Here is a 14,643-nt window from a genome sequence, read left to right as displayed (position 1 = left end):
ATGAGATCGTCGGGACCATGGCAGATAAAAATCGCTCATACATTTTCCTGTTAATATTTACCTCTCTTTGTTGCACATATAACAGCTAGCTCTCCTGAATTCCTAATTTAAAAGCTTCCAAGATTTTTTTTGCAACAATTTATAACAATATGTAGACTAAGCTGAATTAATATATGTTATCTGTTCTCCAGAGAGTCCTTTGTTTTGAGAGTCACATAAGACCTTATATAGGGAGGGGTTTGGTTGCATGTAAAGTGCTCTCTAAAGATGAGGAGGCAATAAGAAGATAAACATATGGTACCAGTGCTCAAGAGGAACATGAACCAACAAAGAAAAAAGAAATCTGAAGGCGTGTGTGTGTGTGTGTTTGAAGTGCCTACTTCTTTGCCTTTAATCTTAATCCTTCTGTATACATGAAAGGGGAAATATTATTTTTTTGAGTTAGGTTCTTTTGTTTAGAGGGAAAAAGCCTCATGTAGAAAATCCAACTGAAAAAGAGAATTATTCTGCTAACAAATATGGGCTGGAACTGAATCAGAATTTGAAAAAAAGAAAAAGAAATGTTGTTGTTTGTACTATTCTCAGGAGTAACAGAGAACTTAACTCTTTATGACTCTACTTCTCCTTGAAATTCCTCTTTTATTTTTTCTCTCTCTCTTTTTCATTCAACATGATTCTGAGGAGATTCATTTGAGTTATTAGGTACATCAATAATGTATCCATTCTCTTTCAACTGAGTAATATTTCTCGGTAAAGTTACACAACAATTTATTTAACTTTTCACCATTAAACGATATCCCAATAATTTTGCAGTTTGGGACTTTTTAAAATAAAAGTTTTTCTAAGCATTCGTAAACAGATTTCTATGTGGACCTAAGATTTTAATTTATTCCCTGGAAGTGCAATTCTTGGATTAAATGGTGGTTGCATATTTGTATTTTTTCCAGCTTTATTAAGATATAATTGGCATATAAAATTGTGTAAGTTTAAGGTGTACAGTGTGATGATTTGATGCATGTATACATTGTAAAATGTTTAGCACAATATGGTTAGTTAACACACGCTTCATCTTACATAATTGCCATGTTGTTGTTATGGTGACAGCATTTAAGATCTACTCTCTTAGCAACCTTCAACTATACAACACAGTCTTATTAACTATAGCCATCATGCTATATACTAGAGTCCCCAGAAGTTATTCATCTTATAACAAAAAGTGTGTGCCTTTTGACCAATATCTCACCATTACTTTTAGCCCCTAACTTCTGGTGACAATAAATCTTCAGTAGTTTCCCCTTGTCAGCAGTTTTGTTTTCTACTGTTTCAATTACCCATGGTCAGCCATGGTCCAAAATATTAAATGGAAAATTCCAGAAATAAATGACTAGTAAGTTTTAAATGCACTCCATTCTGAGAAGCATGCTGAGCTCTTGGTCTGCCCCAGTCCACCCTGCCTGAAATGTAAATCATCACCTTGTTCGTTATATCCCCACTGTATGTACGACTCTCCAATCAGTCACATAAACATCTTAGTTTTCACATCAACCGTCGTGGTACCACAGGGCTTGTGTTTAAATAACATTTATTTTACTTAATAATGATGTCCAAGCATAAGAGTAGGAATGATGTCAATTCAAAAATGCCAAAGAGAAGCTATTAAATGTGTCCTTTAAATAAAAATGCGGGTACATTACAATAAAGTATTTTTAGTAAGAAACCATAATCACATAACTTTTATAATAATATATCATTATAATTGGTCTATATTATTATTACTTATTGCTAATCTTTTACTCTGTCTAATTTATGCATTAAACATTATTATAAATATGTACTGAATATATAAGAAAACACATATATGGTTTGGTACCTTCTGTGGTTTCAGGATTCCACTGGGGGTCTTGGAATGTACCACTCTTAAATAAGGGGGACTTTTATGCTATTATTTCTGAGGTGAACATTTTTAGATTCCATAGGTGAGACCATGTAGTATATGTCTCTCTCTGTCTGACTTACTTTACTTAGCATAATGCCCTCAAGATCCATGGCCATTGTTGCAAATGACATTTCTTTTTTGTTAGAATAAAATAATATTTTATTGTATTATATAATAGAAATACATATTATATAATATGTATCATATTTTCTTTATTCATCAATTGATTGACAGTTTCTTTTCATGTCTATGTTATTGTGAATAATGCTGTGATACACATAGAGTGTAGATAGATACTTGTTTGAGATAGTGATTTCATTTCTTTTTTATAAATACCCAGAGGTAGAATTGCTATATCATATGATAGTTCTATTTACAATTTTTTGAGAACTCTCCTAACTGTCATCCATAGTGGCTACACCGATTTATATTCCCATCAGCAGTGTACTGGGGTTCCCTTTTCTCTACATCCTTGCCAACATTTCTTAACTCTTGTCTTTTTTTTTTTTTTAATAATAGTCATTCTAACATATGTAAAATGGCATCACATTGTAGTTTTGATTTGCAACAGAATAACTTGAAAGAGTTCCCCTTTCTGGGAAAGAAAATAGTGGAGTGAGCCATCAGCTTCCTCAGTCTTTAGAGACACTGCACGGAGGACCTTCTTGGGTTTCAAGGCCACCTAGCAACTGGCAAAGATGAGATGTTCAGAGATGTTTTGGGACAAGGAAGAAGGCTAAGGACCATGCGGTGGGAACAACCATGGTTCCTAGTGTCCTGCTCTGCAGAAGACCGTATCAGCTTTTGCCATTAAAGAACCTAGGAAAGCTGCCTCAGACTCTCTACAGATTTCACTGGTTTTAGCCCCACAGAGTCTTATGCTTGCAGATGCCAGCCATCTGAGCCCCACCCCATGTTGCCTGGCCCTGGGACCTCAGAATGTGAACTGGCAGCGAACCTTGACCTCTGTGCAAGTGCTGAATATTAGCTGAGTCCTACTGGTTGAGATTTGCCTGTGTTGTGTGTGCTTTTTCTGTCATATCCAAAAACGTCACTGTCAAGACCAATGTCAAAAGCTTTTTCCCTAATTATCTCATGTGATTTTAATTTTTCTTTTCCCTAAAGACTAGTGATATTTAACATCATTGTTTATGCTGATTTACCAGATTTATATCCTCATCAGTGAAATGCCTTTTATATCTTTGGCCCATTTTCTAATTGGATTGTTTGTTTTTATACTGTTGAGTTTTGAGAATTTTTTATATATTTTATGCACTAGCCTTTGACAGATACGTAGTTTACAAATACTTTCTTCCACTTAGTAGCTTGTCTTTTCATCTTCTTAACAAGAGTTCACAGAACAAAAGCTTTTAGTGTGATGAAGTCCCATTAATCAGATTTTCCCTTGATGGCTCATGCTCTGAGTATCAAGTCTAAGAATTCTTTGCCTAGTCCTAGACCCCAAAGATTTTCTTGTATGCTTTTTTCTAAAAGTTTTATGTGTTAAATGCTTAATCCAATTTGAATTGACTTTTGTATAAGATGAAATTGTAAGTCAAAGTTAATTTTATTGCATATGGATGTCCAGTTGCTCTTCTTGGTGTTGACATCTATTGATTTTCTTCTTATTTTTTTTTATTTCATTTGAAGTCTTTTCCATTGTTGGTGTCATGAGTAATTTACAATTAAATTCTGGTCATTTTGAGTATTATATTACGAGACCGTGTCTTACTCAAACTTTCAAATTTAGTTGACTTTTCTAAGATTGGTCCAGTATGGGACATGAGTGTAGAATTACAACAGATGTAATAAATTCCGTTTTCCTCTGTTGACATATGAGTTGATGAGTGCTTTTTATTACTGCTCAGTGTAGGCAGGCATTACAGCTCCCACTAAACTTCCATTGATACCTTCCTGGGTGAGAGGGTTAGAAATGTTACTCACTTGGACACCACAGATATCATAGGGGAAAGAGTGGTCTCATTACTAAGTGGTCGTGAAAGCCCTGACCCTCCATGAAACTGACTCTGATACTATCTTAGCATGCGAGATGAAGTCCCCATGTTACTGCTAAGTGTAGGTGGAAGTCCAGGTTTCAAGTCATCTCCACGAGCAATGGTGGAGGATGAACTTGTTGCTAAAATTTCGGTGTCCAACTGGCCTTGTCTGATACCATTCTGATGGGGGGTTTGGTAGACCTTGTTATAGCTAGGTCCCCAGTAGAATTTTACTGGCCTAGGTGGGAATAAGGCCATACCTTTTCCATGATGTTTAGAGGGATGAGAGTAATTTCCATTGTTTTTATGTCTTTCCTTATTTTTTTTTTTGCTTTTGTTTTTTGAGATAGCAGACTTTAGTTGTTATTTGTTTGTTTCTACACCTGTCCACATATCTGGGTTACTGGTCTCTTCTATATGAAGACTGGGTTATATGAGACAAAAAGAAAACTTAGGAACTCACCACCAGTTCATCACTTGGATCTAAGCTTTCTAGATAGACAATTTGCCTTTTTAACTTCTACCTTTCAAGGTCTTCTTATTTGTTTATCATATATTATATACATACACAATACATATATACACACATACATGTATGCATCAATGTATGTATGTATAGTATGTATTACAAATATATGTTACATATAATGTCCAGGGTCTGAAATTGTACTTAATGGGATAGATAAGGATAAGAAAACCTATTCTATTTTCCTGGAATTAAAAGTACCTTGGAAGCACCTTTGGAAACATTTTGATGGGTCTATTTTTATTGCTAAAGTTTAAAAACAATAATCAAGGTAGAACCATAAAGCTATAAAAAACAAAGCAAAAAAAATCCAGCTTTTCACTAAGCCCAGGTGTTTGTGTTTGGGTAGGAATACATGCAAACCTATCTCATATAGATGACTTATTTTTACATAGTAGGGACTTAAAAATAATGATTGAATAAAGAAATAATTTCTAAATTAATTAATTTAACACATTGTCTTCTACATGTTAAATAATACACTAGGCACTGAGAAGAACATATTACATGATATAGATCTAACTTTCAAGTTACATAAATAACATCAGCAATGCAGACATGGAAAGATGATCATAACTATAATATAGAAGGTAGAAAACTGACTTTCATCTACTTGGAGCAAGGTAGTGTCTTGTTTATCTTTGTCTGCTGCCAGTGACTGATGTAGCAGATTACTAACTATACATGACTTTCTGTATACATTTAGCAGGTGAAGAGAGAGCATTTGAGTTGCTGAGAAATGATATGCATCATATTTTCCAAACGTTCTAAAGAAAAGGAATTGTGTAATATTTCTTGTTAAAATCTTCATGCATTTTACATTTTTTTACAAGTTAGAGAATTTTTTATGTAAATCTTATTTCTACAAATGAACTGCAGTATTTACTCTCCTGGTCTTGGTATAAGCAAAAGAAAGATAAAAATTATTCTTCATATATATACTTTTAAATATTTCAAATCAAGCACCCCTTTTATCACATCATATATTCTCTGACCTCAAATATCAAATATAATAACAGGTTGATTTGCCATATATATAATGGTCTATGAGTCAAAAGTCAGTACCACCCATACCATCATATGTGAGAAGAAATAAAAAAAACTACAATGAATAAATAAAAACAGCAGCATATGTTAACAAGATGATTTAACATCACTTTCAAGATGGGTATTCTAAATATAGCCCAAGGTCTGAATTTTGTCAATTTATATCAAATTTATCAGCCTGAGGATCTCATAAATGATGGTTTTCCAGTTACCTAAGGAAGGAACTTTATCCACAAATATGAAAAGCCCTTGAGAGAAAATCAGAATCATAGCTAACCAACTCTTCAGGACTGCACTCCTGGACTAAAGGATGCCAGGCTTAGAGAGACAAGCAAGAACCCTAATGAAAACCACCATAAACCTTGCTGCTAAGAACTCTCATGGAGCAAAAACAAGCCATGTTTAATGCAAGGCAAGGGACCTGCTTGAAAAACCAGAAGAGTTCTCAGCACAGGCGGATGAAAAGAGGTATTTGTGACCTACATCGTAGGTACTTAGAGGACATCAACTTTAACTTTGTGTGTTTGATAAGGCAGGGTATACTCAGGGGGCTTTCTGATCATGAATATTTACAGAATACATTTTTTTTTAAATCCTGGGGTTTTTTTTTTTTTTAGATTGGCTTCATCATAAAAGGCCTGCTCTTTGAGTGAAGAGGTTTCCTTGAGTGCCTAGTGCTATAAAATGAAAATAAAGCTAAATTTAAAGTAGGTTGATTTCTGTTTTATACATTTCTCAGTGAAGAATAGGATAATGCATTGAAATAGACTATATTTACACTTGGTGCATCTTGTTTCATGGAAATTCACTTTAATGGTTTTTCTGTATTGAAAATCAAACTCAGAACTCATATCCTTAAGACTTCCAAGCATTTGAAACCTTAAGGTGAACTTTTATCAGTCATTTAAACTTTATATTTGCCATTAGTTGAGACGATTTGGGTGCCATACAGTACTCAACTTAGAATATAGTTTATGTTACCATAAAACTCTGTGGGTTTTAAGATTTCCAAAGTTACTAGGCTTTAAAAATTGCCTTAAATTAAGTTACTTTTTTAAAAGAAAATTTTATGACATTCAGATTTAAGTTTCTTTTAAAAGTATGTATTGATATTATCATAAGTAAAATCACTAAGATTTAAATTTCTTTCAAAAGTATATATTGATATTCTCATAAATAAAGTCACTAAAGAAACTCAGAAACAAATAAGATAACCATCACTTTGCTAAGGATGATATATTAAAGATATTAAAAAGATGAGTGTAAAAAAAGATGCAATTGCTGCTTATTACAATCATCTAGAATGTGACTGAAGTTTTTCTGATTGTATAAAATTTAGGCCATGTTTTCTGAGTTACCTTCACATTAACTAGTTAATGGCTGAGAGGTAATAGAAATTGCAGAGAATGTAATCAGAGAGACTACATCTTCTTGTCATCTTTCAGCTTATCGAACATTCAACTACAGAAGTTTTCAGGTATACTTGAAGGACCTTTTGAGAGAAAAATCAGTTCCCATCATATCAGTCAATTATCCTGGGTGGTCCCACTAGAAAAAAAACAATTGTATTATTGGCAGTATTTAAGTTTTCTCAACTTATTTTTTTTCCAGTGACAAATGTGCTAAATATCATGGGAATTCCTTATGCTTGACCTCTCACATTTCACATATTTAAGCTCTAAATTCATATTACAAATTTAATGACATATCTCTGCAGTAGAGCAAAATGTTTCACAGTGCACATTTTCTGTTCAATACAAGAAATGATACAAGAAATTTCAAGGTACTAAAACAATTTGAAGCAAACATTCTATTCAACCAAATGGTATGCATCTATTTCTGAGAACAACTCCTAAATCCAGTGTGCCCTGCACAGAGATCACACTGGTGCTAACATGTTGAATGAATGGTCATTTATTTTATGCACTTGGAAGTAACAGGGTAGAATGGATGGTATGCTGGAAATTTATCTCCCTGTAGGGGAAAATATAGCTCTGATTTGTAGTGTTTTCCCCCTTGTTTCTGTGGTCTAAATACTTCCCCTATGGCCCATTTCAATTACCTGTGTGATGTCATCAAACACAGGTGGGAAGAGATGTTCAGAATATTCTCCTACAGGCTGGTACTAGCAGGCTTCAGCACCATACTGGTTAGGAAATTTGAAGTGATTCCATGTGATTTGGAAAAAGAAAATCATGCTGCTCAATTTCCGATTGGTGAATTAAAATTGGCTTCATTCTGGTGGAATCTAAAGGTGGGTCTTTTTCCAATTATGATGACAAAGTGTAACTTTCTTCAGGTAGGTTACTTGCAGGAAGAAAAATTGTAAGAATGCCTCCTCAGGAGTTGCCATGCTTTTGCTAGCAAATAAAAATCAAGGGCAGCCTTGAAGATTTTCCTGAAGTTGAAAAAGAAATATCTTTAACAAGGACCACCTCCTTTGGGGCTTGGGAACTGTTAAGCATGCCTTGAAGAATTTTTTAGTCACTGCAAGCTCAGCAACTGAATTGGAAAGCCTTAGGCAAAGCACTCTTTTATGAACATGACATATTGTGTCTTAGAATTTATAAAATCTTTTTATTCTCCCTTTTGATCAAGAATTTTAGTACATTGAAGAACAAAAAAATATCTTGAAGATAGTTAAACTACAATTGAAATAATCCTTCATTATAGAACCTCTATGGATCAAACTCTGAGCTGAACATTTTCACTTATTTGATATTTTTAATTTAATTTATGTGCCTTTATGGGGTGCCATAAAAGCAGAGGTTTTTCCATTTAATGAAGATAAAAAAATGGCATCTTTGGTCAATACTCGACATTATTTCTATTTTATAGATGAAGTAATTGGGACTGAGACCGAGAGGTCAAGACTGATAAATTACAGAGGAGAAACTGGGTCACAAGTCAGTTTCACACCAAAGTCATTGCTTTTCATGGGCTAATTAATTTAGTCATTCCACAATGCTTATTGAGCACCTACTATGAGCCAGGTAGTATTTTGGCTTGGGAGATACAGCAGAGAACTACGCATTACAAAGTCTGATCCTGGCCCTTATCAATCCATATTTTAGTGGGCAGTGATGTCAATAAATAACCAGGTTGAACAAATTTATAAATAAATGCTATGTTGAATGGTAATAAGTACTATAGAATAATATAATGTAGAAAAGAAACAAATAGTACTAACATGGGAGTGCTTTAAAATTTTAAACTGATAGAAGGCCCTAGCTGGTTGGCTCAGTGGTAAGAGCACTGGCCCAGCATATGGATGTCTTGGGTTTGATTCCCGGTTAGGGAACACAGAAAAAGCAACCATCTGCTTCTCCACCCCTCCCTATGTCCCTTCTCTCTCTCTTTAACTCTCTCCTCCTCCTACAGCCATGGCTGGATTGGAGCAAGTTGGTCCTGGGCACTGAGGATGGCTCCATGGCCTTACCTCAGGTGTTGAAATAGCTCAGTTGCTGAGAATTGAGCAGCAAACACAGATGGGCAAAGCATTGCCCTGTAGGAGGTTTGCTGGTTGGATCCCATTTGGGGCACATGCAGTAGTCTGTCACTCTGCATTTTCACTTCTCATTTAAGAAAATAATTTATAAATAAATAAATAAATAAACAAATAAATAAATAAAAAGAAAAATTAAATAGAAAAAATAAACTGACAGAGAAAGCATCAATGAAAAGTGAAAGGGAACCGAAGGAGCTGAGAGGCTGACACATGCAGATATCTGGGAACAAAGATTTTTTAAGTCAAGAAAACAAGTGGAAAAGCTTTGAAGTGAAAGCATACTTAGTGCATTTGGGGAATATCAAAGTCTAAAGAGTAGCAAGTCAGAAGCAAGCAAAGGAGACTGTGATGAGAGTTGAGGTCCTTAAAATGGGAAGAGTGGAGTAGTATGCTGGATTCTCCTGGCTTCTTCGTTGAGTATAGACTGAAGGGAGACAACAGTGAAAGACAAGAGGACAATTAGCAGCCTATTGCAGTAATCCACATAAAAGATGATAATTTCATGGACCACAGAGGTAGAGCTGCTGGTGATTAAAAACTGGTTAGATTCCGAATGTATTTTGAGTAGATATGATGTGTGGTATGGTTAAAAGTAGGATGTGAAAAGAAATTCATGTCAGATTTTTGGTCTGAGTGAACAGAAGCTTAGAATGTCCATCACTCAGATGGAAAATATGCAAAATTTAAGATAGAATAGAGGTAAGGATAAACTAATATTATCTATGTCAAAGAATAATTATAACTTTCAGTAAGGCAATCTATATAAAAGCACCAAAAATGTTGGTTAGCTCTCTTCTTTCTTCTACTTTCACTTGAGTACTATAACTATGTTAAGGCTAAGATTAAGGACTGGCTATGATAAAATTGGTGAACTGTGCACAGCTTTCTTCATATATGGATGAGAAGCTTTTCCTTTAATTGACTTAAGAATTAGAAGAGGTTGATGTATATTTGTGGATACAGAGTTTCTCAAGATAGAAGAGTCAAAGGAGATGATGAAGGTATGGTGTTGGTACTGCTGAAGTTGTTTTTAAATGCCTGTAGATTTGTTAAGGAACAGAAATCAAAGGATCTTGGTGACTGAAGGAGTAGTTAACTCTGGATATAAGCCACGCTACTCTGGGAGTCCAGATACCAAGGCCAAGGTCAAATGCCACGTTAAAGAGGCAATGATTTTCTATTTCAGATGCTAGTGTGACATTGTCATTGGATGGTATTAAAGAGCCATCAAAAAAAATAATGGTGTCTCTAGACAGCACTCTCAGAGTACTCACAGCCAAATGGAGGTTGTAGCACCTTGACCAAAAAGACAGAGTGAATCAATATTTTCTAAGCAATGCAAGACACCTTAGAGATTCTCAGAAATAACTGGACAATTTCATGAACAAAGTGAGTCTGACTCTGAGCAAGTTAGGAAGTATCTCATCTGGCCATTTTGAGGCTATATTTCCCTCTCTGCTTCAAGATGCCAAAGGTTATTCCTGTTGTACGTTATATACGACAGTCACCTCTATAAGCAATCCCTGCTAGATACAACAGGGATTGATAACCTGGATGGTAACTGTCCATCCAGAAGTATTAGAGACCTTTGTGGGCACTTTGAAAGTTAAATTTTGGAGACACTTCTATATCCTGAGCTTGCTTCTTGTGTGTCATTGTGTGGCTTTCTTTTCTTTAGGTATTTAGTTGGTTTTCCTTTACTTCCTGAGATCTCCTTACTCTTTATATGCATGGTTGACCCTAAAAAGGTACAGTTTTCCCAGCTCTAAATTTACTTGTTCTTCCTGAAAAAAATATTTGGTGCTTTTACCTGGATATCCCTTACCCATAAGCCGTAGTCCTCATGCCGAGGGCCGAGGACTCCTGCCATGTGGTTATTTCATGAGTCCATGTACCAATTTTCCCCTGTGGGCACAGATGTGGTGGCAGCTGGCTGCTGAGATAGATGTCCTGTGGGAGAGCACCTCTTTGCTATCACTTACACAACGTCATTTAACTGAGCTGTGAGTGTCAGGTATTAACCATTGTGCTTGACCTGGGAGCAGGGCCATCCTAGACCCTATTAGGTGACTCCAAGGTCAGAACAGTCAATTTTTTGCTGTTTATCTGTCCCAAGATATACCAGACATAGCACACTCTCCTTTCCTGACAGCTACTTTTTATTATATATTGTTCTTTTTCCCAGAATCACCTTCTCCTCACTTCTCCTTTCTAAATTCCCCTAATTCAGGGGTGGAGGTCATGTTTAAGAAACATCTCCTGATTTTGCACGACTGGATATGGGATCCTTGGGTTGTCAGTGCATTTTGGTGGACAGGTCTTAGAGTGTCTTTAAGTACAGTAACTTATGGTGTGTACATGTTCTGTTTCTCCTACTTGAAAGGGAGCCCCTTCAGAAAGACTTGAACAACAAGTGTTCCTCAGCTGACCAAAACCTGAGATTCCTTAAGATATCTGAGTTTAATAAGGTCTATAGTTCGAAGCCTGGGAAGTATTAGGAAAGCTTTAAAAAAAATCTTTCTGTAGGCAACTACCTTAAATCATAATCGAGATTTAAATTTGTTTCAGTAACCCACATTCACTTAGGGCAGTCATTCTCAAACTTTTTGAAGTCAGGGCGCATTTCAAATTCTACAAATAATTTTGGGCATACTATATACAAATTTCTGAGAAATATGTTATAATGAATAAGTAAAATATTAAAAAAATATGAAGTCCAAGCATACTTTTATGATAATTAAACAAAATAAATATGACAAAATTAAATTTGTTCTGACCTTAAAAAACATTTTTATGTTACATTTTTTTAGTTATGCTTTGTAAAATTCATAAAAAAGAGGAGTTAAAAAATAAAAAACTCCAAAAAGTTATCTTTTTATATATAGAGATACATTCTTAGTAAGATTTAGTAAATTCAGCAGGTCCTGGCGCAAATGTGTTGTTTTTTCATTCTTGTGTTTATGAGAAACATGAGCCTGATGTGTCCTAGTGATTTCTTCAATGTTTGAGCATATCTTTGAAAGGCAAACTTTCATTTCCTTGTCAATACATTGAATAATTCCTCTCTTTTTACTCTTAATTGTGTTGAGGGTAGAAAATCCTAATTCACATAAATAGAATGTTGAAAATTATAGTAAAATGTTCAAAACTTATTTAGATATTGCCACATATTCTTCTTTTATAGAAAACTAAAAGGCTTCAAGAGACAATTGCTTATGTTTAATCATCAATCCAAAAGCCCCACCATACATATCATCTTAACTTTACACCAAACAAAGGTAGAAGACACTTGCCTCCAGTCTTTCTGGGGAACATGCATGGGGAGTAGTGTAAACAATCCAGCACCACAGCTTAATGGCCATTTGCAACCTAATCAGGCAAATGAGGTGGGGAGTTGGGCAGGCTATAAGCTTACAGCTAATTCCCCACACCTCTGTCCCCCAAAAATATAAACTCCAAAATCCCTGTTGGATTTTTTGTCCCCAACAGGCACATATTTCTCTGGAATACCATAGGGCACACCTGGAAATCTTCTAGGGTGCACCAGTGTGCCCTGGAGCACACTTTGAGAACTGCTGACTTAGGATACTAGGACTCAAGTTTGTGAATTTTTAGGCAACAAGAAAGGACTGGTAAACATTGGCAGGCTGTTGAAGCTATCAGTTTGATTTATTTTATTATTCTTTAACTACTATTTTGTTTTGAGGGGTAGAAGGGTTGAGAATATCTTTGCCAAACTGCCTTAGGCTATAAGAAAAAGTAAGTTAAAGACAAAAGCCTTTCAATTTATAGCAATTTGATAGGATTTTTCTAGAACTTTTTATTGAATTTGTTGGGGTGACTGGTTAATAAATTATATTGGTTTGAGATATAATTAATCACAGATACCCTCATCCCCTTTTCATTTAAATTAGAGTGAGATCAAATGAATCTAAAAAAATAAAATCCTGGTTTTATTGCTAGCTACGGACATTAAAATGAAGCTTATTTTTAGAGCAAACGGTCTACACACAGGCACAAGCATGGCAGTTTTGAGACTTATGAGAAAATTCCATTTTGCTATGTATAGAGTACTGCTAAGACTTACATATTTGACCCAGGTTATTTTCATCTGTTATTTGAGAAAACAACATATTTATTAAAATCTATAAACCCTGAAAACAACTTTGTTTTATTTATAAAAAACTTAATGAGACTTTGATAAATGCATACATATATTTGCAATACCTTCAATGGTAAGAAATCAAATTTCTTTCAGCATAAAACGTAAACACGTGTGCAGTGGTCTTTAGGTTAGAAACATTTAGAATTATAATGGAAATGACACTTTGTGCTGTTTTCTGACATTATCTATCCTTTCTTTGTCAGGTTCTTTCTAAAACGTTTCAACTGATACTAACATTGTTATTGGCTTTGAAATCCAAAATAAATAAGTAAATAAATAAATAAGCAAACAAACAAACAAACTAAAAACTCCAAAAGACTGTCAGTTGATTGTGAGCAGTAAGAGGACTTTAATGGGGGTCTATGACCTGGAACAATACTTTACCCACGATTGTGCACAGGAAGGAAGAGGAAGCGTACATTTACAAATGTCATTATTTATCTAACTTTGCACCCACTTCATTTAGTCTACCTAATGAGCTTTCATTTAGAAATTTCTTTCTCTATTTATTTAGTTTTTATAACTTCATTGATTTTATGTCTACAAAGTGCTTATGTAAAATCAAAATCAATCTTTATAGAAATATTAACATATTTCCCATTTTGCAACCATGTTTCTGTCTGCAATATTGAGCTGTCACATATTGAAAATTGCTAGTGTGACATCTTCATCACTTTCAAACTGACTGCAGCCCAGAAGAGCTCAGGCAATTACTGGGGCACCGCTGCTAGCTTCATCTTCCATCTCCTCGGCCGCTTAGAGAAGCCTGGCCTCCACACTGGGCACATCTCCAGTGTGAGATAACTTTGCTGATGATCAGCCAACACTTGGCACACATAAAAAACCCATCCAGGCTCATCCCCATTTTTAACTGTGATAAGAGCCTAGTAGAAAAAAAAACACAAAACACATCACATAGGCAGAACATAGTCTGCTCATTTCAGAGGGTGAGAGCCGAGGTCGTTTTTATTCCCCCCCCCCCATGGTGGATTGCACATCAGACAGTCAGGAGATGGGTGAGGAATGTCAGAAAACTCTCCCATTAAGCACAGTGAATTCTTTTCTTTCCTTTTAAAGTGCTTATATTTAATTTTCTATATCTTTATTGTTTCACATTCAGAAATTACTCACAGAAATGGAATATCTTTTAAATATCTGTTTCAAGATGCACAGCATCTGTGCCCCCTAAGGAAAATGAACTTATTCATGAGTGGTCTAGGAAGGTATAAAAGATATTTCATAGCACAAAACTCTCTGTCTGGGGCAAAGTGAAAATGTTAAACCACTGATGCTTTGGTCATTGTAGCCAGAACCCACTTTAGATTCTGTAAGGCCAACAGCCAAAGAATGGGATGTGGCTGTATTTTGGCGAGAGTAATAATTTGAGAATCTGCTGACAGTTGAAGAATAGTGATGTGCTATTGTGCAGTAGCTCCGCGGTGAGAATCCCAGCTTAACTACATG

General features: G+C 35.2%; 1 protein-coding gene across 2 annotated transcripts in view; it reads left to right on the top strand.

Moving 5' to 3' along the window:
• Positions 1-14,643, top strand: part of LRRC4C (leucine rich repeat containing 4C) — a 1,282,290-nt gene that overhangs the window by 788,948 nt on the left and 478,699 nt on the right. The window lies entirely within an intron of this gene.

This window comes from Saccopteryx bilineata, chromosome 1 (assembly GCF_036850765.1).
Source record: "Saccopteryx bilineata isolate mSacBil1 chromosome 1, mSacBil1_pri_phased_curated, whole genome shotgun sequence".
In the NCBI taxonomy this organism is placed as follows: Eukaryota; Metazoa; Chordata; class Mammalia; order Chiroptera; family Emballonuridae; genus Saccopteryx; species Saccopteryx bilineata.
Note: the sequence above shows the minus strand (reverse complement) of the source record. Positions and strands in the feature narration are given on the sequence as shown.